Source organism: Perna viridis, chromosome 11, assembly GCF_037379345.1.
Source record: "Perna viridis isolate PV_CMFRI_1.1 ecotype Kerala chromosome 11, ASM3737934v1, whole genome shotgun sequence".
Lineage (NCBI taxonomy): Eukaryota > Metazoa > Mollusca > Bivalvia > Mytilida > Mytilidae > Perna > Perna viridis.
The window spans coordinates 11,476,938-11,503,418 of record NC_142455.1 but is presented as its reverse complement, the minus strand read 5'-3'; the positions used below and the strand labels follow the sequence as shown (position 1 = coordinate 11,503,418).

The 26,481-nt window shown below is 31.5% G+C and overlaps 1 protein-coding gene across 1 annotated transcript in view; it reads left to right on the top strand.

Moving 5' to 3' along the window:
* Positions 1 to 6,070: 6,070 nt before the first annotated feature.
* The window catches only part of LOC148602980 (ecdysone receptor-like), a 136,236-nt gene continuing 115,825 nt past the window's right edge, over positions 6,071 to 26,481 (top strand). The window contains exon 1 of the mRNA XM_088553857.1: positions 6,071 to 6,455. The gene's annotated coding sequence lies outside the window, so the exon portion shown is untranslated. The remainder of the gene's footprint in view (positions 6,456 to 26,481) is intronic.

Here is a 26,481-nt window from a genome sequence, read left to right as displayed (position 1 = left end):
GGGAGGGACACTAAGTAAAAAATCAATGATTTAGGCTTGTGGCCTATTAATTGGCTATCTCTTTCAAACTTTTAGGAAGAACTACAAAAGCTTTGATGATGTTGATATTCACAGGAAGAGGGAAACACTTTTTGGAAGGGATTCTTAGTTAACAACAAATGATTTGAGGAGGTAGAACTAAGGTAAGGGACATAACTCTTACAAATTATTGGAACGTTTGTATTCACCTTTTTATATCAATCTCATGTCAGCATCAAAGTAACTGAGACTTTTTTCATTCTCTATGTCAAAGGACAGCTTGAAAGGGTATGGTGAAATTGAATACGATACAAACATATCAGTGATTTTAAGAGTTACTTCCCTTACTCTAGGTCTACCTCCTTAAGCTTATATTGCCTGGATAATGCCTTTATTTTTTTTTATGGATTTCATGTAGATAATGTGGTGATTGATTCAGGGCTTTTTCTGCCTTTTTTCAAATGAGGTCCTTGCCCCTGCCTCAGATTAGGAATTTTTTAACAATTGGGAAAAATACTAAAAACATAAAATCATTGTATTATGAAGGATAAAGGCAAAAGAAGTTTCAAAATAATTATTGTAAATAGGCTGCCATAAAAAGTTGTAAATTGAAGAATAGATGCTTTTATTTCCTCAATCTTAAAATTGCTCTCAAGAAACTAAGACAAAGATTTGCTGACTCATTAATAAAATATGACTTTCATTCTACCCACAGTTGAATTAATTGACAACTTTCATACTGCTTGCTTCAGTTGGGAAATTTTGGGAAAAAGACTGTTTTTGTCATTGGGAATAGGGCCAATAATCAAAGGCAGAAAAAGCCTTGTAATTGGTAGCATTAGAAACTTATTTGGGATTAATTATCATAGAAATTGGTATATTGGACCACTTATTTGAGAAGGGGACTTGTGTTAATGGAGAAGATTCACTCTTACTGTATGAACTGTTCCAAAGGTTTTAAAAAAGGTATGCATCATAATGTTAGAAACATTCCAGTCATTTGATCCATGGACTTCCTGTGTAAGGCAAATGATTCCATTTATGCATGTTTTGTATACATATAAACATGTAAATTATAAACTATGACACTAGGAAAAAAAATAAGATTTGGCAATTAGTCTCACATATCACACATCGCTTGAATATTTCATTGAAAAGGTCTTCATGTAAATATATAACACTTCATAAAAGCCCATTGATACTTATTTGCAAAATTTTGACTATCATACACCTGTATCTTGTGTGTTGGCCTCTTCTGTTGTAGAAGATGAAAGCTTGGTGTAGTCATGTCAAGGGTCAATATTATGAAAAACGTCTGGACCTTTCCTTAGGCTCAGGGCCGATTTTTTTGCAATGTTAAATAAAAATCAAATACTGTAGTCCTCAAAAATCGTTAATTGTCAAATATTCTATGCCACTGACTTTTCAACATCTAACAAAAAAAGTGTCTCAGCTTTATTACAAAAAGTTCAATGCTAACTGATTGTTTCATCTTTTAATGTGAACTTCCTGCTCTCATACTAGTACAAAAACATATGTAGAACATGTGAGTATGGTACTTCAGAGGTACATTTTGATGTGGTATTAAGATGGAGTTGACGGTTCTATGGCACCTATCTACAACATAAGGTGGTGTAGTAATATATAATTATGCATATAATATACGAATATGCAGTACTGAAATTATGAGTGCAAGAAGTTGCTAACAATATTAGGGACGTAAAAACTTCTGCAGGTGACAAGTGAATTTTGCATCGTTTGGGTGAAAAGAAAGATAACTCTGAATGTATTAAACTTCTATATTGGGCTTTAACTGACTTACTGTGGGTACCTTGTTTTCCATCTTTGTGCCTAAACTGACTCTAGTTCTGTAAAAAAGGACTAGGTATGATACAGCCCATATTTGGCCCTGTGCATGACTGGAAATAAGTAAATGGGTTTGGAGAAGTTCTTTTTCTGTTGTTTAGTGTTAAATGACTGATTTAGCCTGTTCAACCACAATTATAAGCTTTTCATCTTTCAACAATTGAAAATTTCATGTCCCAAATTTGGTAGATCTGAATTGTCATAATCTCATATGCCAATTATCGGCACTTTTTGGAACATTTATGAATTTTTGAGTGCCTCTGACAAGTGGAACCACAGTTATTTTTTTTTCTAATACCACTTTGAGTACTGAGGAGTCAAAATAAGTTAAGTTATCCCTGGGTCACAGTGGCAGAGACCTTGGATAGTAACAAAATTAACTCATGAAATCAGTGACATGTTTGTATCATATTCAATTTAATCAAAGGCTATCAAGCTTTCATTTGAAACAGAATGAAATCAGTCCAAGTTACAGTCCTTGAACCGATCGGTGCAATGATTTGACGGATCGATGACCGATGACCAATGACCGGTGACCAATCTGATTGCAGTTTTGTTATGTAAAATGACGTAAGATCTGTCTGCTTAGGCAGTCCAATTCTTCAATTGTCCCCACTGCAGTATGACAGAAAGACATGGTAATGGTCCTTGTCTGTCTGTCTGTCCATCCATAATCTTGTGAACACACCTCACGATCATGCAGTCAAAAGGGATGACAGGATGATTTTTTTCCCCCATTTTTAGTGGAATTCCACTATTTTAAATCTTGATTTTACTCTTTTAACTCTTTTTTTTTTACTGAATACATGTACATGTATTTACTTCAGATATTGCCAAGTTGACCTCATTAAACTGTCCCTGTTATCATTCTATTTTAAGGATTATTGTAAGGTTCAGATATATATACTATGAGGCCCAAATATAATGGAAATGAGCCTAATCTAGCAATTTTGCCCTCCCCTTAAAAAGATAATAATGAAAATCTAAATTGTACAAATTAAGTTAAAAAATAGTTCTTAATACAATTTTTTTTAATAGTTTTTATCCTCTTCCTGCCCTCCTCTAATTTAAAATCTTTTTGTTTCTTAAAGAAATCATTTCATGAACCTTAGATATATGAAGTTTCTTCTTAAGGAGGTAGACTTGGGGTAAGGCACATAACTCTTGAAATCAGTGATATGTTTGCATCATTCAATTTCATCAGTCTATCACACTTTCATCTGAAATAGAATGAAATAAATCGTAGTTACTTTGATGCTTACATGCGATTGATGTTGAGGTTTCAGATTTTGTTTAGTTTTCAAAACTTGGGCTAAGGTCTTAATTCTGACTTTTATGCTATTATTGATGAATGTTATAATACTGTTTTTAAAATTTGTGTACATAGCTATCATTTATACTAATGAATGTTTCTGTTTAAATTTTTAATAACTAGATTGGAAAATAATTGAAAAAAGATAGATTTATATATAATAAATTTTCTTGTCAAAAGGGGGATAACTCAAAAACTTTAAGGATTAACCTGGCTAAGTCCCACATTTTCTTCCCAATTCTTAAGCTGTGTATAGGTATATTCAGTAATCCTTGTTGATCTAGAATACAATTTTTTTAAGGTCATCATAAAAAAAAATCCTAGATTCTTATCTTACATATATTTATTTCATAATTAGGGGCGGGTGGGCAAATTTTATTTTTATGGGTGGCAGATCATTTTTTCATTTTGGTCTTTTATCCTTTAAATACATTCAATTTATCTAGAAAACTTAAATTAATCCTGAAGGGTCTATGACATAGATATTTTTGACTGCTTACATTTTGTAGATGGGGAATTAGTGCTGAAAAATTGTCCTGTCATTTTTCTATAGTACATTCCAACTAAATTTGACCTATCAATATCTTAAAAGGGCCAACTTAACAAACACTTTGATGGTTGTTTCTGGAGGTCATGAGGTAAAAATACTTGGATAATACTATAAAATATCTGTGTATTTTCTTCATGTATGTGCCACACCTTATACACATCATGCCTGATTCTTAGACAGAGAAGTACTTAAACAAGTTTGACTGAAAAAATATTTGCCCTGTTCTGGGCATACAGATATGGTTAAAACTGAATCTCTTATGATGAGAGATTTATTTGGTTCAAACAGGTATACAGTTTATCCAGGGATTGAATACATTTAAACTGATATGGAGGGACTTCAAAAAGTAACTGGTTTAGACAGGTTTTCGTTTTTTTTTTCAGGATTCAGTTGGATAGGTTTCACTGTATGTATTGTACTGCATGATTCATTTTAGTATTTATACACACAATAGAATGCAGGGATGGGGGATCAACTAGTACGCTTTGCTCACAGTAATTCTGGATTCTGCATTAGCTCAGTTTAATGGCATTTACTACAAACCTGATGTTTATAGTGATGGTTTTGTATGAACTGATGAAAATCAATAATTAAGATAATTAAAATTTCAATTAATTAGTTAACTTCACTAAACCAATAATTCTATCAAACTAGTTTTTATTATTTTTTTTTTCACTCTTTATCCTTGTTCAAACTCTTCTCATTAAAAATTGATACATGGTAAAAAGTAGATTTATTAATTGTCTGTGAAGGTGTAACAGGATTCAGGCATTAGAACTGATGTAATTACATTTGTTGCAATGTTAGTAGACAAGTGTCAGTCTTTGTAAGAATCAGGCAGTGGTAAAACATGGTATGAAAAACCCACCATTTTGAAAGTTTGATTTGTCTATTTGCACCATCAGAATCAAGGAAAAAAGACAAGATTTTCCATATCATTTTGGTAAATTGAGTTATATTTTCATTGTAATGCTCTGAAAATGAACATTTCAAGGGCAAGTAACTCTGTCAAAACCCTCAAATTTTTAACATTCCATTGAAAAATTTCTGAGCAAATCAAGTAATGTAGAGTTCAGATAATGGTCTTTTCAAATAGAGGAACCATTTTTGAATGAAATTATATTGTCAGATCAGTATGGTTTTGATATGCATGTCTGATTTTTTCTAATTTTGCCTGATTCTTACCAGAACTTATACTTAAATTGTAATTTACAAAGTACAATGAAACCTGTCTGAACTGAACCTGTTTTAGATGTGTAGATTTGTATGGTTTAGGCAGGTGTTTGGTTTACAAAGGTTCAAAAAGTATTGACATTGTTATGAAGGAATTTCAGATAATGTTTGGTTTACCTAGATCATGGATTTATCCAGAGTTTGGTGCAGACAGGTTGTACTGTATTGCTAAAATTGCTGGAACTTTTATTCTTTTATTATTATAACTCTTTCCAAATTTTTATCCAAGGTTGATTGTCAACTTGTGAACCAAGGTTACAGTTTACTATCCTGCATGAGTGGAAGGTCCCTGACTTGTTCAAGTTTCAAGCCTTTGGTCCACATAGTTCCCAAGTTGCCCCTGAGAATTTATACCTTCTCATGAATGACTAAAAATATCAACTGAAAGACTAAGAATTATGTCAACTGAGTACTGATTCAACGAAATACTTTCTAAGCTATGTTCCCAAGTTGCCTATGCGAATTTATGCTGTTTCAAATCCTGCTTATTCCAAAAACCAGTTTTAGTCCAAAACAATATTAGGTACTACTCTGTCTAAGAATCGGACAAAATGTTTATAGGTATGGCACATGAAGAAAATAGACACAGAGATTTAAATGCATTTACCAAGTATTTTTACTTTGTAACCTCTAGAAACAATTACCCATCAAATTGTTGATAATGTTTGCCTATGTTTTAAGATATTGATACGTCAAGTTTAGTTACAATATACAATGGAAAAAATGTCTGGAAAATTGTTTTCTAGATGTATTTAATATTTTTTTGACCAAAAAAAATCAAAATGACAAAAATAAGGTGCCATCATTGCCTGATTCTTGTACAAAATGGTACTTAAACCTTGTATATAAGCTTGAAGTTGCACCTTGTTTTTTATAGCATTTCAATACTATTTATCGGGAATCCGTTAATTAATGTTCCGAGTCAAGAAATTCATTGTAGGCTTTAAATTCCAACAGAATTATTAGCATTTTAATTATTGCTTTCCATACTTAAAAAAAATAAGAAAAAACAACAAATGGATTTCTATTTCTTTTTTATTGCCAATATCTCTATAATCCAAGCCATTGATTCTCTAGGTGACACCGTCCCTTCGACATTAGCTAGGTCAGAACGACACGATCTACTCTGTGTTTGATCTGATTAGAAAATTCTATTCTTTCTCATCTTCGGCATATTGATTGGTTTGGAGAAAACTTTGTCACTTTTGCAGCACGGCAACAGATTGAAAACGACACAGTTTTTTTTCTACTTGTAAGTAAATGATTATTTTGTAGTTAGTGCATAGTGCATGTGAAAAAATCAATACCATATTTGTTACTAAAAGGAAAAGTGATATTTGTGAAAGAAGGTGGTCAGACCTTTTCCTGACATTTCTATATTCCTGATAAAATTGGACAGGAGTTTTCACTTTACTGTGATTTTTACAAACATGACATTTATTTGAGAGGAAGTACCAGTTATTATTTCCAGGTTTGGTATGTGCACAATTTCTTGAATCTTTCCTTCTACATTATCACAATGTTTTAATTTCAATTGAAACACAATTAAATAAATTTGATCTTTGAAAAAAGTCATTTTGATATATTTCTATTAATAGAACAGGAAGTTTTGTTAAATAATGATATTAACTCTTAAATGATATACAATATTTCAAATGTTATTGAAGAGATTTGTAAATTTTAACTACGTCAGTGTATGCTGGAGTTGTGTACCTTTAATAGGAATAATTGTAACTTATGAGGAAATTTAACTAATGATTGTTATTCGTGTAAGTCTGCAAAATGAATGTATAGGTTTGGGGTATAGGTTTAGGTGGGTGGCATGTAGGATGGGGAAGAAATGTACATTGCTATGGCTGATTTGATTTGGTAATTTACATAAAACATTTTATAACATTAACATCTCAGAAATACATACATTTGTACCTAACACACATTTGATCCTGGAAATAGATGTATGCTCAAATATTTTTTATTTGAGCAACCTTTTTTTTTATTGTAAATGAATAATTTAGGATTACATTACAGTTTAAGGCCCAGTTTATTAAAACAAATAAAAATTGAGATTATCCTCACACCCCTCCCTAACAAAAAATCTTTACTGGATTAAAATTAATAAATTAAAAGAATAACTGAAGGCTTGGGGAAAATCTCCATATGAGATTTTTTGGTGAAATCCAGGCCTTATCAGTTTGGAAAATTTAAGAAAATAGGGTATTTATGTGTGTAAATTCATGCATTAAAATGTGCTTATCATGGATTCATTTAAATTTGTTCTTGCTATGAGTAATGAAGAAAGACCCCTCCTCACTTTTTGAAGGTAGTAGAAAATGCTATCTTATGTGCCCTGCAAGAAAAATTGCTTTAGAACAAAAATGGTATACTTTGAAAGGTCTAATAACAATATTTTGAAGAAAAAAAAGTTTCCAACTCCTTCTATTTTCAGTCCAGCAAAGAAAATCACTATTATTATTTCATAGTAACGTGTCAGATGGTGGGTTGTTTATACAAACCATTGATCGTCAGTAATTCAATTGTTTTACAAATGTTACACACTTATATAGTCATTAAAAGCTATGGTTAAGAGCCCAAAAGGATTGCCAGCATGATTTGGCAAATTGGATGCAGGGCAGGATAGGAGATGGGCAACCTCCAATATTTGTAAAAAAAATAGTAAAAATTATATTATGTCTGACAACTTCCTGAACTAGGTTTGAAAAGATCCACATTTCACAAATTACAAACGCTGAGTGGGATGACACCTTAAAAACACCACATTCCAATGTCCATGGGTAATGTATTTGATTGTGATGATTCCAATTTCATTTAGTATTTCTGAGATGTTTTTAATCAAACTTTGCTTTTTTTTTGTTTTGATGCAGTAATATTGTATTGATACAGTATCTTAAAATTTCTGAAAAAAAGGTAATTTGATAAATACCTGAAAACCTGCTTTAGGTATTGTCTATTCTTTTAATTTATTGTTTCAACAGATAGCAAAACAAAGGAGTACATATATACAGTAAGACTCATATTTGGATCACAGTACCACTGAAAATTAGAAATATGATATGTATAAGTTTTCAAAGGTTTTTAAAAAGGTTTAATTAGTAAGTAAGTTTGATCAACCACATTCATTAAGATGTCATTTCTCAAAGAGAGAAAATATGATGTCGCAAATGGCAAATCTATTTTCTGTCAAATATGCTCAAAGTGGCCTTTTTTTTTACTTTGTTGTCTATTTTTGAGTGCCTTTGTCAAATCACCCTACAATTATCATTTATGATGGTTTAAATGTTGCGTTTAGATTCAGTATCCTATGGGTCAATTTGTTAAGAAGCACTCCACCTAAGAATCATGCAAAATGTGATTCATGGTTGGAAAGCCTACATATTTTTATTTTTGATATTTTGTTTAAATTGTTATAGTAAACAGAAATTGACATGTGGTTTTTCATATAAACTGTGCTCTTAGAAGATAAAAATTATATAGAATGTACTGTGGAAGTCATACCTAAGGGAGATAATTCTGTAAATGACAGTAAAATACAATAGAAACTGTTGTATTTTCAATATGGATTATTTCCTAAGAGCAGACAGATTGGAATGAATAATTATACATTTCATCATATAGATCTATAAAGCAACTTAATAACAAAAATAAAAATATGTAGCCTTTTTTGAGGTGTATCACATTTTGCAGAATTGCATGATACTTACAAAGACTGCTACTTAAGAAACCTCTAAACAAAGCAGAATAACAATTAAAAATTGACATATCTCTAGATTTTGATTTTTAGCACATAGTACGCTTTCATAAGATTGAAAATTAATAATTATTGAAGTTTTAATCCAAATACATAAAATTCATCATCCAAATAATTGTGCATATTACATTTCGTATTAGCTTCAGATTTATATATAATATTTTTGTGAAATATGGGACCAAATACAGCCCTTAGGCTGGAAAAATAATATGTCTGTTTCCTGCTACTCTACCTATCCTATTTTTTGTGTCTACCTTAAACATTTTATGACCATTTTGGCTCAAGAACCATTAAAGTCTATATTGTTTACCCAGTAACTCAATGTAAAATGTTTTTTGAAAAATAAAATAATTTTTCCTACCTACCTACCCTATATTTTTTCGCTGGTAGCAGGAAACAAGACTATTGTTTTTTGGCCTTATACCTTGTATTATGAACAGTCAACCAAATATATAATGCAACATCGTTGTGTTTTGTTCATATCAGAAGCTGATTAAATTCTGCAATTTTCAAACTTTAATTTTGGTAATGTGGCAAGTAAAGACACACGATAAGTCTGTCAATTCACATATCCTGAAAAGGTCCCATTTTTATCAATTAAGATTGAAGATCAGAATTGATATAGCAGTCGCCAGAGCCTTTAGATTTGTAAAGCATGATAGCATCTGCAAATTTTTTACACTACCGCAGGAAGATAGTTCCTTTGGCATACTCCATTTAGGTTCAATTGCAGATCGACTTAAGTATTTCTGATATAGCAAATTCAATTCCATGTTATTTACGCCAATAAACAAACCCAATAAACAACTTGATTAATTAGGATTGTAACAATGATCCAATTAAAAATATTTGACCTCTAATCTCTTATCAGTGCCTGCTTATTTCTAAGCAATCAGTCGTTCACTGTTGATACATGTATATTCAAGTTGTCTATTTATTTTTAGCCGCATAATATAGATAAATATGAAAACCCTGCAAGGCTATAAATAGTCGGAATGCTGAAGCTGTCTTCTGATATTTCATGCAGGCCCTGGCGGATCCAAATATTTACAAAAAGGTGGCAGTGGATCCGATCAAGAGAAAAAACTTATATAAAGAAAGGGGTTCCATGCTATCATTTGCCACTCATGGAAACAGATGCCTAAGAAACTAATCACTTTAAATGACACATAGGTGTCTATGCAATAACTGTGTAGCACTTGAGGTATAAAGCTTGTCAACTGAGGAATGTTGCTAGTTGAGAGGGACATGTATCTTATTTCAGTGGTTGTGACGGCTTAAGTTTGAATGATTTGACAAACAGTTTTGACTTGGAGGTCGATAAATTAAAAATATTTCAAAACTGGGAAAGGACAACCAGTTGTTTGTAGTTCAATTACGCACTTTGTCAGAGAGTTTTGTGTTCATTCATCTAGGTGTTCCATGTAAACCGACATTGAACCTAACTACTACGCAAACTTGCGCACTGCTAAGATACATTATGAAATTGGTGTGTGATTTTTTATAATGTCATTCGTAATCAGAATGCAATTTGACGATTAAAAATTCAAACCATTGATATAGATTGATTCAGTACAGGAGTACTTTGATTTATATCTTCCTAAGGTTAAAATCTGGGTCATTAATGGTTAACCCATTCCCTTTAAAAAAACTGACCTTGTCAGACACCAAGCTTTGTACATGAAATGTTTATGAAGACAGGCTTTTAAATTGAGGAAAACAAACTAATAAAAAGATAATTTTCTGTTTCCAGTTTCTTTTCTTGTAAATAAATAATAAGAAATTTCCCTAGGTATGGATTCTAGGTCATACAAGTACTTATTTACCAAAACCTATTTGTCTGTCAGTGTTTCTTGTAACTAATATACTCCATAACTGTTCAACAGGTTTTGATAAATGATTAAAAGGTTAATCATCATGAGAAAATGTACACAAATCAGGATATTGATGCTTGCAAAGTGTAGTGTATTATTCCTAAAATTGCCTGCAGAGTGTATAGAACTCTTTGAGGTCACTTACTGTTTTTTTAAGTAACTCATGAGGGTCAAAATGAGAGTTTATTTTATTCCTTTTTCCTCTTTTAATTACATATTTTCCGTGAAACCTGTCTAAACCAAACTCTGAATAAACTGATGACTGTCCAAATCAGTTTCTTCTGAATTCCTTTCAATTCAATTTTAATACATTTTTAACTTGTATAAACCAAACCATTCTTTCAGTGGTTTGGTTTAGAGAAGCTTTCACTTTCAAGGTCATCTGAATAAATCAATGGACTACATCCCTGCTCTAATTCTTAAGGTTCCATCTAATGAAATTACAATTAATAATTTTTTCTAATTGAAATTGGCTTTTTTTGCTACTAATGGATTATGAATTATTTCTATTCATTCCAGTGAAAATGACCTATTTTTGTCAGATGAAGAGAAATGACTGTGAAAACAACTTTTACTTAAGTGTTTTTATACAAGTCTTTGTAAATATTGGGCAAAATTGGAAAAATCTGAAACCTGCTTGCCAAAAACCCAACATGTACATGTACTTGTACTCAAATATGTCTTTTTTTTATTGAAATTATCACTATTTGGTCTTTGCACCACTGAAGATGTTTTGGAATCTTTCATCAGAGGTGTTTACTTATACAGATTTTCCGTATTTTCTATGGATTTTGACTGCAAATTATGCTCTACAGATTGTGAATATCTCCATAGTACCTTTGTTAAAATTTCAGAAAGTTCAGGATTTTACGGATCATTTCCATAGAATACTGTGAAAAATATGGATTGTCATCAAGTAGTAAAACAGATCTGTTTCATTGGAAGGTTTGAAAGTTGAGATGTTTGACAGAGTTATATGCCCCTGAAATGTTCAGTTGCAGAGTTCTTTTAAATGAAATTTTACTTCATTTTACAAAAATGGCTAATCTTGTTTTTTTTTAAATTTTGATGAAGACAATACACATTGTCAAATAACATTTCATACCATGTTTCAGCCACTGTCTGATTTCTGCAGTTGCATAGATCTACTGTATTAAAGATAATTCTTGTAATTTGGTAGTAAAGCTATATATTAGAAATTGGTTATATTACACAAGCTTGTTTTTGATTTCACCCATCAATTTCTTCAGACATAATGAATGTATCCTTTCATTTTAGAATAAAAAAATCACTACAATCTTTTCTAAAATGATCACAGAAGAATTTAATATGATTTTAGCCTATGCTTATGATGGACAGAGCTCATTGTGTGCCCACAAACTGTTTTGTGAAAACACATGTGGACGGCCAATATACTAGTATTTATCTCTTACCATGCAAATAAAGTCTGTCAAATTGCCCCCCATTCCTTGAATTGAAAATAGGATTTATTGATTTAGTACTATAATACTAAATAAGTGATTAGACATACGTAACAGCCCAACTCAAAATAATTCATAACAAGAAAAACCATGATTTATCGAAATAATGCATATGAAATTTACTTTATATTAGCTGATTTTGCCCCAAAACAACTTTATGTTAGTTAAATCTAGATTAGCCTCTAGATACAAGCAGTGGAATAAATCCCAATTGTGAATAAAGAAATTGAAAGAATAACAACAAACTGAGCTTCACATAATTTCCAAATTATTATTAAATAAATATAAAACTGTATCCTTTGACATATTAAAAGACAAAAGGACACTTCTGCACTTGCGCAATCGTCTACTTCCATGTCAGCTCACTTCTGTCAGAATATATATAAGCCATTCATAGTTACGGTCTTACATTCTACAAATATAGGACGACAATTACGCTCAGTCCATATTACTCATGAAGGTTGTCTGTGAAGTTCTTGACCCTGTATTTAGATGAGTATGTTTTCAATATATGTCTCTTTTGTGAACTTAAGAATTCATCATGGGAATGACTTCTGTGTTAGTAGAAATCTTATGTTTGCTATTTATACTTTTGTTACCAACATTATGTATTTTTAATGTTGTGTGGAACTTGAGAAGCTTCATTGTAATGATTTGAAATTTGGTATACAGCTTTTGAAATATTTAACTGTTAAACTATTTTTGTCAGAATCTTTCAAAAGTTATTTTGCCATTTTGTACCTTTTATTTTTGTATTTTAATTTGACCAGTGAACTGTGACTTCCTGAATCCATTTTGTGTATTTTGTTTATATTTAGGTCACTCATTTGATCTTAACTGACTGTGTGCTTTAGCACTTTGATTTGCTTATAGCAATACTCAACATATCAATGATAGCAAGGACAATTACAACAAGGTCATTTAGGTCACACTACAAATAAAGTACCTCCTTTACCTAATCTTGCTCCTGGCTTTGGATAGGTAAGTAGGGAAAATATTTTTTTTCTCCCAAAGTTCATATGATTCTGTAATAACCATGATCGAAGATGTGAAATTTTTTTTGCCAACTTTATGTATTTTAATGTTATTTAAAAGTTGAAAAGCTTCATTGGAATGATTTGAAATTTGGCATACAGCTTTTGAACTATTTTGAAGTATTGCTACATTTTTTTTGCTTTGAAAGTAAAGAAAAATCTTGTCTGAGAATGGCAACAAAATTATTTGAGTAGGTACATGTATATTTATAGGTAGGTAGGGTTATGGGTAACACATTTAATTCCAATTTTTGCCTTACTGGAATACCCACATAATTTAGGCCAAATAAAAAATTAAGTGTTTCCTATTACCCTAGCTCATCTGTCCTTTGTTAACATTTTTTCTCCTCTTTTAAACAACTGGACTGAATTCATAAAATTTGGTATGATTCTTTCTTAGGGTATCCAGCACAAAGATTATGTTAGGAGTTATATTATGACCATATACTTTCTGGGGTAGAGTCACAACGAGAGAGGGTCTTTGCAGTTTTTCTGGTTTAGAACATACTTTATGTAGACAGTATACATAAAACAGTAATTAATCAATTAATGGATAAATCAATCAATTGATCTATAGCGCTGACCTGGAAATACCCGTCAAATGTGCTAGGGTTGATAAAAATGGTACATAATATTAGGGTGGGTTAAATAAAGGAAACATATATCATTCTTTTTGGCCTTGAAGCAGACTTTCTGATGGCATGATATTACCTACTTCATGGAAGTTTCCTGTTTAATCTCTGTTGTCAATATATGTCATCTCTATTGTCAATACATACAAATTTATTTCCTGTTATCAGGGAACTTTTCTTAAAGATGATAAACAAATTAATGAAGTTGAAGAAACATTTTGAAGATTAAATTTTATACATGTTGTCTCAGTTACCACAGATATGTGTAAGTTATTGCCCTTGACATATTTTGTGTCTTTTGAAACATTCATTGCTGCAGAAAAAGATACAAAAAATATAAACACCTGATTTTGTTTTAATTAACACAGGGGTTCAAATTAGTGTTGGTCCGAAGTCTGGGACTCCCAGTTTCTGACACAGGACCTTTAAGACTTCCTTCACTTAATTTGTGGACCTTTTATGTTTTACAGGTACTTTTATTGAGGACTATTCACTTTTTTCATGTGGACTTTTCATTTAATATGGAAAGAAAGTCCAGAACCATTCCTTCTTGAAAATAAATTTGAAACCCTGCAGTTAACACGTAATGGTAATGCTTTTTGGCTATAATTGCTTAGTTAACTGCCTATGTAGTCTCATCAGGTGATTGTTGTTTTATCATGGGAAGACCAACTCTATCCCATGAACATTATCATTTGAAGCGCTATAATTGATTTATATATATATATATATGTGAATTCTTATTCTCTTACTTTTCTGAGCCATTTGATATCGAGAAGAAAATTCTTCAGGATCATATCCAATGATAATCCATGTCAGTGGTTGTATAATGCATTTTGACCAAACATTATGACTGTTTCATTGTTGTTCCATGGAGACCCATAGATGGCCTTGAGGAAACATCTTTCATCTTGGTGAGGTTTGTTATTTGCCATTTCCATACTCTTTATATATTGTATGTAACTTGTTTCGTGTTATTGCTGTGAAAATATCTTTGGCATACATGTATAAGACGTATATGGAAACTGATTTCAAATTTGGTTTGTCTGTATGTACTTGTACTCAATGGAACTCTACTCTTTAAGTGTCAGTCTCTGTAAGAATCAGGCAGAAGGTGAAACATGGTATGAAAAAAAAAAAATTTCTAATTTGACTGTTTGCACCATCAAAATCAAGGGAAAAAGACAAGATTTTCCATATCATGTTGGACCATTGAGTTACAATTTCATTGAAGTGCACTGAAAATGAACATTTCAAGGGCAGATAACTCTGTCAAAAACCTCATTTATCAGATTCGTTTGAAAATTTCTGAGCAAATCCAATTATGCAGAGATCAAATAATGGTCTTTTCAAATAGAAAAATTATCCTAGAGTGATATTAAATTGTCAGATCAGTGAGGTTTTGACATGCATGTTTCTAATTTTTCCTGTTTTGCCTGATTCTTACAAACACTTACACTTAAAGTTATTCAAGTACACATTTTCTCTTGTAACATGGAAGTAAAATTCTTTATATTTATAACTCTATGTCTGTTAATACCTTGTACTAAGCAATGGCCTCTATTTATATTGGTTAGACGTAACGTTCTAAGCCACAAGGATAATCAATAAGTAAACTTAGACGTACCGTACCAGATTGCTTTGTGGGCTGTACTTGTTTGTAAGACTTCATTCAGGATTATGTCATGTGAATTTATTAGAAAAAAAAACAACAATTAAATTATCGATTGAGAACAACATGTATACCATGATATTGTTTTACTTTTTGAAAACTAACTCGTCCTTTTTTATTGTGAACATGCATATGCATCCTTTTTTACAGAACACTGTATTTGTAGTTAGAATGATTATTTTATGGAGAATACATTATAAACAATAAGTGTAATTTCGAACAAAAACAACATATCATACCTTTCGTCTACCAATTGTGAAATAGTTCATCTTATTTTGGATTATTTTTTTAACCATTTTTTTTTTTTTTCGGAGAAATCAGGAAACTTTCCTCAGGAGAAATAGTCATATTTCAATACAAACAATATCAATAGTATATTCAGTAAAAATTGTGACAAATTATTTTTGGTTAGGAAAAGTGAAAGTTCAAAGAGTTTTGTAATCTTTTTAAGATCTTTCCTGCTAGAACAATATAAGAAGAAAAAAATACCCAATAGATGGGCCAAGTGTGCTAATTTTTTTTAGATATAAGCATTTGAAATTTGGGAAAGGAATGAATTTCTCTAGATTATCCATAGGTTTTGTCTTAGTAGGTTTATTACACTAGAGAAATAACAAGGGTTTCATAAAAACCTCTGAAGTAACATTTTAAGATGTATTTAATAAAATTAGGAAGAGAAAAGGGGGTAATTGGGCCAAAAATATTAATGCAATGAAAAACAGAGGAGTCAGAGAATTTGACAAAAATGGCTAAATATCATGACCAGCGAACATCCTTAACTTGGTTGAACTAGTATATAGATTACGGTCCTTAGGTGGTTTTTCTTGTCAACCATCCTATCATCGATCTCTGCAAATGGTAATCTGATTGTACATGGTGTATTATGTAACACCGATTTTTACATGTTCTAGATTCAGTCTAAAAAAGCCAACTTTCAAATGATCAATTTCCAGTTTGTCTGTGTACTTTTATACTATTGATCTATGGTTTCCAATGGTTTCCTTTTTAGCCTTTTTTCTCAAATCTCATGCAATAAAAACTCCCATAAAAGTCTTCAGTAATGTAAAATTAGTCTCTGTTAAAACCTGTTCCCAAGAAACATGTGTTTGGAAAAAATGTCACATTGTAATGAAAAAGATGATTTCAAATTGATGTTGGCTGAACCAGTGATAACCAATCAGGAAGTTACTGAAATTTTCTATTTCCAGTAAATTGATTTACCGAATTGCTGAACACTTAAACATGTTGTACTCTGTTAAACTGTCAAATGAGCTATATAGCTCTTTTTATTGCAGGTATAAAAATTTCACATTTGGTATAATTATACCCCTGCAAACAAAGTTTTGGGGGTTTATAAGACTCACCCCATCTGTCTGTCCACCTGTCTGTCTTTCTGTCCATCCCTCTGCCTGTCTACATTTCTTGTAAGCGCAACTCCTCTTAAACTGCTCAAGTGATTTTTGTGTAATTTTATAGGAAGGTTGGGTATGATATGTAGATGTGCATGAAGGAACATATTTTTTGTTGCAATACTCCTAAGGGAGATAATCCAAATGATGGATTTTACATCAGTGCAACTCTTTCTAAATTGCTCAAGGGATTTTGATGAAATTTTGTAGGAAGAGTGGGTATCATATGTAGATGTACATGAAGGAATATGAATAATGTCGTCTGAGTCCATTTGAAGGAGAGGGTATTCTCTTTGTGAACTTGCTCACAGTATTTCTTGTTCGGTAACAAGTACACAGGCAAAAAGTCTTCAAGTGAAATTCATGTAAATTGTGCTTCATATGAAATTTGCATTAAGTTCACATGAAATTCATGTTAACTTAACATGAATTCACACAAATTTCACATGGACAGGATCGATGAATTTAACATAAAATTCATGTTTACTTCATACAAATTTGCATGAACTTCATATAAAGTTTATATGAAGGCATGATTTACGTGAATTTTGTGTGAACTCTGTCATAATTTTGACAGTAAATTCAGGTGAAATTTATGTGAAAATCGAGATATAAAAAAAAAAATAATTTATGCAGATGTGATACCATAGTACAGATTACCATCCATGAGGGAAAAAAATCAGAATTAATTTTTAGCTGTCTTAGTATTACTGCATAGCACTTTAAATTCTGAAATTTAAAATTATTCAAGCAGCGTAAAAGATCTATATTTTTGTTAACAAATAATTTCTGCCAGTGATTTATATCTGAGGAAGAAAAAAAACATTAAAAACTAAAATCTGTTATAAAGCCCCTTTGCAGTAAAATAAAGAAATAAAGATTTTTAGTCATTAAATTAAATATCTGTATTATTGAATTCACATTCAAAAAAGTGAATAAAAAGTATTGGCCAAAAATAAACTGCTGCACAGTATTTGGTCAGAAGATGCAAAAATTTCTACCATGATTGAATAATTTGAATTTCTGTCGCATCACTTTGTCAATTAACTCATAACAAATATAGAAACAACTGCTGAATATTATACAATTCTTGTGGTGATTTGTTCCATATTTCCATCATGTGGTGTTTCAAATACAGAAATATTTAACATCCTAAATCTTCTTATACAGCCTTGAGTCGTTGAAGACCAGCGGTGAGAAGGTTTCTTATTAAGAAAAATGATTTAAGAGCATTTTGCTGTCTGCTATTTATTCATATTCCTTAATAAGACAATAACTGCTGGTGGCAGTTGAAGTAATACAGAATATTGGATTTATTAAAAATTGGGGCTTCTGATCCGGAACATTTCAAAGTTCTAGGCTATCATTTGCTCATATTTATCAAAATTTTGCACCAAATTGACATTTCTTTTCCAGAAAAAAGAGGTCCAACCCTGGAACCTTCCCTCTAGATTGTTACATGTCTCCATATCCATTCATTTTTCTACTGAATGGTAGTTCATTAACTCATTTGTCTTGTAGCTTAACCCATGGTCTGAAACAAGTTATTTTTGTTACTGTAAACAGTAAAATTACTGAAAGTTATTTACATCCTTGTGTTCTTTCCAACATTCCAATCAATGGTGTTTCTAATACATGTATTAATGGAAAGATGAGAAATGGCCATACTTATCAGATCATGCTTGAGAATATTGATTAGCATTTTTTTTCAGCTGCATCCCCAGCATGTAGTAAAAATTAAGATTATAAAATTATAAACTTTTACTATTGATTTCAAAACTTAAATGTCAAATTGTTTATTGAAGTATTTGTAAAATTCAGGCAATTTAGGTAATAGTGATAGCCGTATAAAATAAATTACAGACAATTTTTTTAAACCTATCTTTTGATTGTATCCTGGCTCCAAGGAAAGATTATGCATTTTTTCTCACCTGAACTAAAGGCTAAAAACGACTAATTCCACTTCCCATAGGCTTCTATGCTAATTTCACAATATTCAATGGCTTCTCTGGACTTTACCTTAACTTTAACCTGCAGAGGACTATATATCAGCATGATTCTACATATGTCAGCTCACAATCCCCAGAATGGCATGTGGGGTTAGCAGACTTGCAGTGCAGTACTGGTCAACGGAAGTGAAGGGTCTATAAATAGCATGGGAAATCCCAGTGTTTTCACAAGATAGGGGTATATTTAAAAATCATTATGGAGATTAGGCTTCACATCACAAGAAGCAAAATGCACCTATAAAATGTACAGAAATGTTTTTCCTTTCAGAAACTGTTTAAATTTTTTAAATAAGATGAGAACTTTTTTCACAGCACTATGAGGAACAGGGGTAATTTTTGAGTAGGACTATTTTTGCGTACGTTCCAAATGCTCATTGGTTGAATTGGTGGTCTGTAACCTAAAGAGTCACTTTTTGTCTTAGAAAAAATAAATCACTATACAGGTATCTTCCTACACACATACTGAATGCATTTGCAAAGTTTCAGTGAAATGTGACAAGCACTTTTTTAAATATTTGATTTTTAAATATAGGGTAACCAAGTTGCACGAGCAAAAAAGTGACAATATTCTACCATACTTAAATGCATTAAATATTTGCAAAGAACTTTTTCTGACTTTTCAAATAAAAAAAATCAATCACAACTTGTTTTTTAACAATATTAATAAAGAGATAGTTTTAAAAGTAATCATTTTTGAGAAATTGGTCTATTTTTAAAAATTTATTGCTGACATGCCTCCCCCTTTTTCTTGATCACATGTCAAAATTCCTAAATCTTTAAATTTTCACAAAAGGTGATATATTTGGCTTTAAATTTGTAAATACAGTGTTTTCACATTAAAACATGACCAGTAAAGGGCACCTAAAGCAAAAAAAGTACTCAATAATGGATTTTCCATGTTGCCATAGGGGAATGCTTATATGGCCTTAACCGCAGTAATGAAAGTGAGTTTTTCCTCATTTCTAACCTAATTTTTGCTCAAATCTACACAAAACTTGATTTCAAGTGCTTATTACCACCATATTTAGGTAAATATAGCCCTCAAAGTTTAATATTTGATATTTTTACTAAATTTTCTACACTTTTTACAAGATAGGACATAAAAATCAGCCAAAAAGACCAATTTTCCATAATTTGGACCTATAACTTAAAAAAATGCATATTTTGAAGGATTTTTGTAGTGTATTCCTGTCATGGCAAAGTTAACAAGATCTTCAAGTAGTTGAAAGCTATTTCAAGAAACTTTTCATTTTGCCATGGCTTCAGCTTAAGGCTAAAAACCACTAATTCCATTTCCCATAGGCTTCTATGCTAATTTCACAATATTCAATGGCTTCTCTGGACTTTACCTTAACTTTAACCTGCAGAGGATTATATATCAGCATGATTCTACATATGTCAGCTCACAATCCTCAGAATGGCATGTGGGGTTAGCAGACTTGCAGTGCAGTACTGGTCAACGGAAGTGAAGGGTCTATAAATAGCATGGGAAATCCCAGTGTTTTCACAAGATAGGGGTATATTTAAAAATCATTATGGAGATTAGGCTTCACATCACAAGAAGCAAAATGCACCTATAAAATGTACAGAAATGTGTTTCCTTTCAGAAACTGTTTAAATTTTTTAAATAAGATGAGAACTTTTTTCACAGCACTATGAGGAACAGGGGTAATTTCTGCGTAGGACTATTTTTGCGTACGTTCCAAATGCTCATTGGTTGAATTGGTGGTCTGTAACCTAAAGTTTAAAATTGTATTCTAATATGACATGCTTCAAAGCTCTTTAGACCACCGTACCTGTGGTAAAAAAGTGATAAGCGTATGACCAACATCATAGATGTTTGACAGTCTTTTACATTCTTTTTGTAATGTTATAGATGAATTTTATCAAATTTTAAAGATGTCACAATAGACTTTGCTCAGTAACCGTCACCATTTCATGCGACACATAGGCAATGGTTTTTCAAAAATATGAAGAAACTTGGCATATCGGTGTTGAAATAAATCACGAAAAAAGTTGTATTCTTTGGATATGATTTTCATACAAGATGCCAAATGGCCATTCAAATTTACTCTGCAAATTTTATAGACATGGAAAATAGTAAATTTAGGTTACAGACCACCAATTCAACCAATGAGCATTTGGAACGTACGCAAAAATAGTCCTACGCAGAAATTACCCCTGTTCCTCATAGTGCTGTGAAAAAAGTTCTCATCTTATTTAAAAAATTTAAACAGTTTCTGAAAGGAAAAACATTTCTGTACATTTTATAGGTGCATTTTGCTTCTTGTGATGTGAAGCCTAATCTCCATAATGATTTTTAAATATACCCCTATCTTGTGAAAACACTGGGATTTCCCATGCTATTTATAGACCCTTCACTTCCGTTGACCAGTACTGCACTGCAAGTCTGCTAACCCCACATGCCATTCTGAGGATTGTGAGCTGACATATGTAGAATCATGCTGATATATAGTCATCTGCAGGTTAAAGTTAAGGTAAAGTCCAGAGAAGCCATTGAATATTGTGAAATTAGCATAGAAGCCTATGGGAAGTGGAATTAATGGTTTTTAGCCTTAAGATGAAGCCATGGCAAAATGAAAAGTTTCTTGAAATAGCTTTAAACTACTTGAAGATCTTGTTAACTTTGCCATGACAGGAATACACTACAAAAATCCTTCAAAATATGCATTTTTTTAAGTTATAGGTCCAAATTATGGAAAATTGGTCTTTTTGGCTGATTTTTATGTCCTATCTTGTAAAAAGTGTAGAAAATTTAGTAAAAATATCAAATATTAAACTTTGAGGGCTATATTTACCTAAATATGGTAGTAATAAGCACTTGAAATCAAGTTTTGTGTAGATTTGAGCAAAAATTAGGTTAGAAATGAGGAAAAACTCACTTTCATTACTGCGGTTAAGGCCATATAAGCATTCCCCTATGGCAACATGGAAAATCCATTATTGAGCACTTTTTTTGCTTTAGGTGCCCTTTACTGGTCATGTTTTAATGTGAAAACACTGTATTTACAAATTTAAAGCCAAATATATCACCTTTTGTGAAAATTTAAAGATTTAGGATTTTTGACATGTGATCAAGAAAAAGGGGGAGGCATGTCAGAAATAAATTTTTAAAAATAGACCAATTTCTCAGAAAATGATTACTTTTAAAACTATTTCTTCATTAATATTGTTAAAAAACAAGTTGTGGTTGATATTTTTTATTTAAAAAGTCAGAAAAAGTTCTTTGCAAATATTTAATGCATTTCAGTATGGTAGAATATTGTCACTTTTTTGCTCGCACAACTTGGTTACCCTATATTTAAAAATCAAATATTTAAAAAAGTGCTTGTCACATTTCACTGCAACTTTGCAGATGCATTCAGTATGTGTGTAGGAAGATACCTGTATAGTTATTAATTTTTTCTAAGACAAAAAGTGACTCTTTAGGTTACAGACCACCAATTCAACCAATGAGCATTTGGAACGTACGCAAAAATAGTCCTACGCAGAAATTACCCCTGTTCCTCATAGTGCTGTGAAAAAAGTTCTCATCTTATTTAAAAAATTTAAACAGTTTCTGAAAGGAAAAACATTTCTGTACATTTTATAGGTGCATTTTGCTTCTTGTGATGTGAAGCCTAATCTCCATAATGATTTTTAAATGTACCCCTATCTTGTGAAAACACTGGGATTTCCCATGCTATTTATAGACCCTTCACTTCCGGTGACCAGTACTGCACTGCAAGTCTGCTAACCCCACATGCCATTCTGAGGATTGTGAGCTGACATATGTAGAATCATGCTGATATATAGTCATCTGCAGGTTAAAGTTAAGGTAAAGTCCAGAGAAGCCATTGAATATTGTGAAATTAGCATAGAAGCCTATGGGAAGTGGAATTAGTGGTTTTTAGCCTAAAGAAGAGGTGCAAAAATACACTTCCTTTTTTACCCTTCAAGAGCACCTACGTCATGACACTATTGTTTTATTGTGAGAATTCACATTGCAGACGTGTATTTAAGATTTTTGTGTGCTGTTTTGTTTTCTTGTACAATGTAATTGTATTATATTTTTTTGTCTACATTGTGTATGTAAATCACCACTGTTTCTTTTTTTTTTTTTCAAGTTTTTGCCGTTTTCTTCGACTTTGATTATTTTGAATAAATTTTTTATGCTAGATCTGATAAAATTAGGACATACAGTACCTGAACCGATCTGTGCAACAAAAATTGCAATCGGTCATCGATCACCGATCAGTTTCCAGTCAGTCATCGATCCATCAAACCGATCCATTAAACTGCTGATTGCATCACGTGACCACAGCACGGTCAATGTATTTAACGGTTTTTGTTGTTTTTTTGTAAATTTTACACATATTTACATAATGTAATAGATTTAAACATCAATTTATACTTCTATTTTGCTTTCCTTTTATTTTAAACAGATCTTACGTCACTTTACTTAACAAAACTGTGATCAGTTTGGTCACCGGTCATCAGTAAGCGATCCATCAGCGATCAATCAGTCAACGGACATTGATTTCTCAAATCATTGCATGGATCAGTTCAAGGACTGTACATGTATGTTATGTTCTTTTAGATTTTTGTCCTCACATATTTATGTGCATGACTTTTTCAATGCCTATCTTCTGTGCATGACTTTTTAAAAGACTTGTACTTCACTTCCTCATGAATTGATTCAAATAGTGCAGATTTATTGATTATTTTTTGTTTAATGTCATTCGAAAAATGTGTTATGCTCTCAGGATGGTTATATTTGATCAATGAAGTAGTAGAAATCTTGTACTTTTGTTGCAAGGAAAGTCATTGGCCGTAGGAAGCAAATGTTTTTTTATCTTATTTTTTTTAATTGTTTACAGTATTGTTGCATTTCAAAGCTATAAAGTTATTACTCTTGAATTTAAGAATGCATGTTAAATGCCCTAATGCTTGAAAATTAAAAAAAAAATCAGGAAAATATTGCAGTTCATTTACTTTCTTTTCATCTGTGTTTATATACCTTAAGGACATGCATATTGAGTTTCATACCACTCATACTTTAAGCCAGATCTTGTTGAAACTATATAGTCTCTTTGTACTGTGCTAGACTTCTTACATTTATGCTTCTGGAACAGGGTTATTTTGCTACAAGTTTAAAGTTATCACTACAAATGTTTTTACTTCCTTAAAAAGAATATATAAGTTGTGAAGTGGCCTAGTTGAAATATGAATAATAAATGAAAATAAAATGTAATACAGTGCAGAAAGTGGGGCCCTTAAATCCTCCTTCATCCATGGGCAATAAGTGCTGAATGTAGAGATCACTGTATACACAGAATATAGAGGTAAGTTACCCTCAAGTTGATCTTGGTCTTAGTTAGGAAGATGCATCAAGTTCAAGATTAAAATAATGAGAAATGCTTATTAAAAAAAATGTCAATATTGTGCCCAGGAAGTAAAGCAAAGAGTATAATAGACTCAGTTTTGAGTCCAAATAAAATGTTGTTATTTTGAGTTTATTTCTAATTTGCAGACAGCTGCTTTTCAGAGATCTTGCAGTTCAAAACAATTTCTTGCAGATTAAACCTAAAGTACTTATTTTAGCAATATCTTTCTTTTCGATTATTTAAAATATCTTTAGGACAAGGAATATTGAATGAACAATAAATTTAAGTTCTAGGGAAACCTTAGATGAAGAATTGAGATCTTACAATGATCACAGAAACCCCAGCATTCAAAATAGGGTAAGGGACACAAACCTTAAAAATCATTGGAATGTTTGTATTCAGCATTTTACATCAATCTTATGTAAGCATCTAATTAACTTGGATTCATTTTATTCTGCCAGCACTCCACAGTTTAGTTTAGTTTCACACTTTTGGCTAGGGATGAAAAATGACATTAAGGTAAATTGGTGGTTGCTACAGTGATTAAACATGAAGACTCTATTGTCGATAAAACATTTTCTGAGAAAGGGGACATTTAAATGTATTTTTGCAATGTTTCATATATTTTCAATGTTGAAATCCTGATTTTAATAACTTTTTTGCACATTTTCGCTTATTTTTGCATGGTTTCTATGGTAGCCCTCTTTGCTGTGGGTAATTTTTTCCTGAAAATTTTTCCTGCATCCTGAAGTTCTTGGCTTGAGCTATTTCTAGATATATAGATTTACAGATGCTTGACAAAAATGTATCGAAAATTTGTATTTGCGTGCCATATGTTATTTTCTTGAAGAAATGTAGATACTTGGAAATAAAAAGAAGAAAATTTATCCGTTATCTTTTTTTAAAGATAGTACTTGTTTGTGGTTTGAAACCTTGCTCTCATTTTATAAACTTCAACCAACTAATATTCATAGTTCAAGTGTATACAGACAACGACAAGGATGACAATGGCAGGGTCGTATCATAAATTTGTTGCCACATAAAGCAACCCTATAATAGATAGGTCAACTATTATTATTTAATTATTTGGATTTAATTCTGCACTCTCTTTGTAAATTAGGTTGTTCTATAATATTAAATATATATATACATGTACATGTATATAGGCAGATTCACGGTTTTGGCATTCTCCATTTTCAATTCCCTAAATAGCCTGCCCATTACTCTTCTTTAGGGTCACCAGTAAGTTGACTTTATATCTATCTGTTGAGTTCATGCATGAACTGGAAAGTGTTGATTTTATCCCAAAAAGTATTTTGTAGATAGTGATCACTGTCAGTGCTTCTTCTTTTGGATCACATGATAATGCATTTTAGGAATGAAAGTGGTCACATGACAACTTATATTAGGGTATGGCTGTGTCTAGGGACTGTAAAAATATTTCGGTGTTTTACACCGTCCATGTTGGACCAACAATGATAGCCAAGGATTCAAGAAATCCTTAGTCATCTCAGTCAGTGGTGTATAACAAACCCCACATTTTGAGTGCAAACCGCTACTCTTCACACCAATGTCAATGAGGGGATTAGGCTTCATTTATTTTTTTTCATAGAGTTAAAAATTAATGTGAAATTTACTCTTCATTATTTCCATTCAAAAATATCAGGTGAAATTCTACCAAAACTATGATACAAACTCTGCGTGAACTTATATGGGAGAAAATTATAGCAACCTTTTGGTCTAGATTTTGGATACAGCTAATGGGAAGTGACTTTAAAGTCATTTAGAGCTTTTTGAAATGGTCATTGAATGGTTTCTGTCCATTAAAGATTGAAATCTATACTTGGCATTTATATTTAGCATGGTCATGAAATTTTATGACTTATAAATTTGGAGACTGATTAAGTAATGTGATGTAGTCCTGTTCTTTCTTTGCGTAATGTAGTGAAATCTGTCAATTTAAGTTAGATTATAACTTTAAAGTTCAAAGCATTTTCCTTTAGAAATTAAAAAAAAAAAGATCAATATTCAGTAATTTTTTTTATATATGAATAAAAGCCTAAATAAGATCGTTTCCTAATGCCAAAAACGTGATTATTTTTCCAATTTTCCCCCCTAAAATTCAAAATACTGCTATTATTATTTTTTTTGATATGAAAAATTACCAATGATAGCCTGAAACTCCCCCTTTTTCATCTGGACACCCTTCTCTCACAACCTCTTGGTCCACTCCCCTCT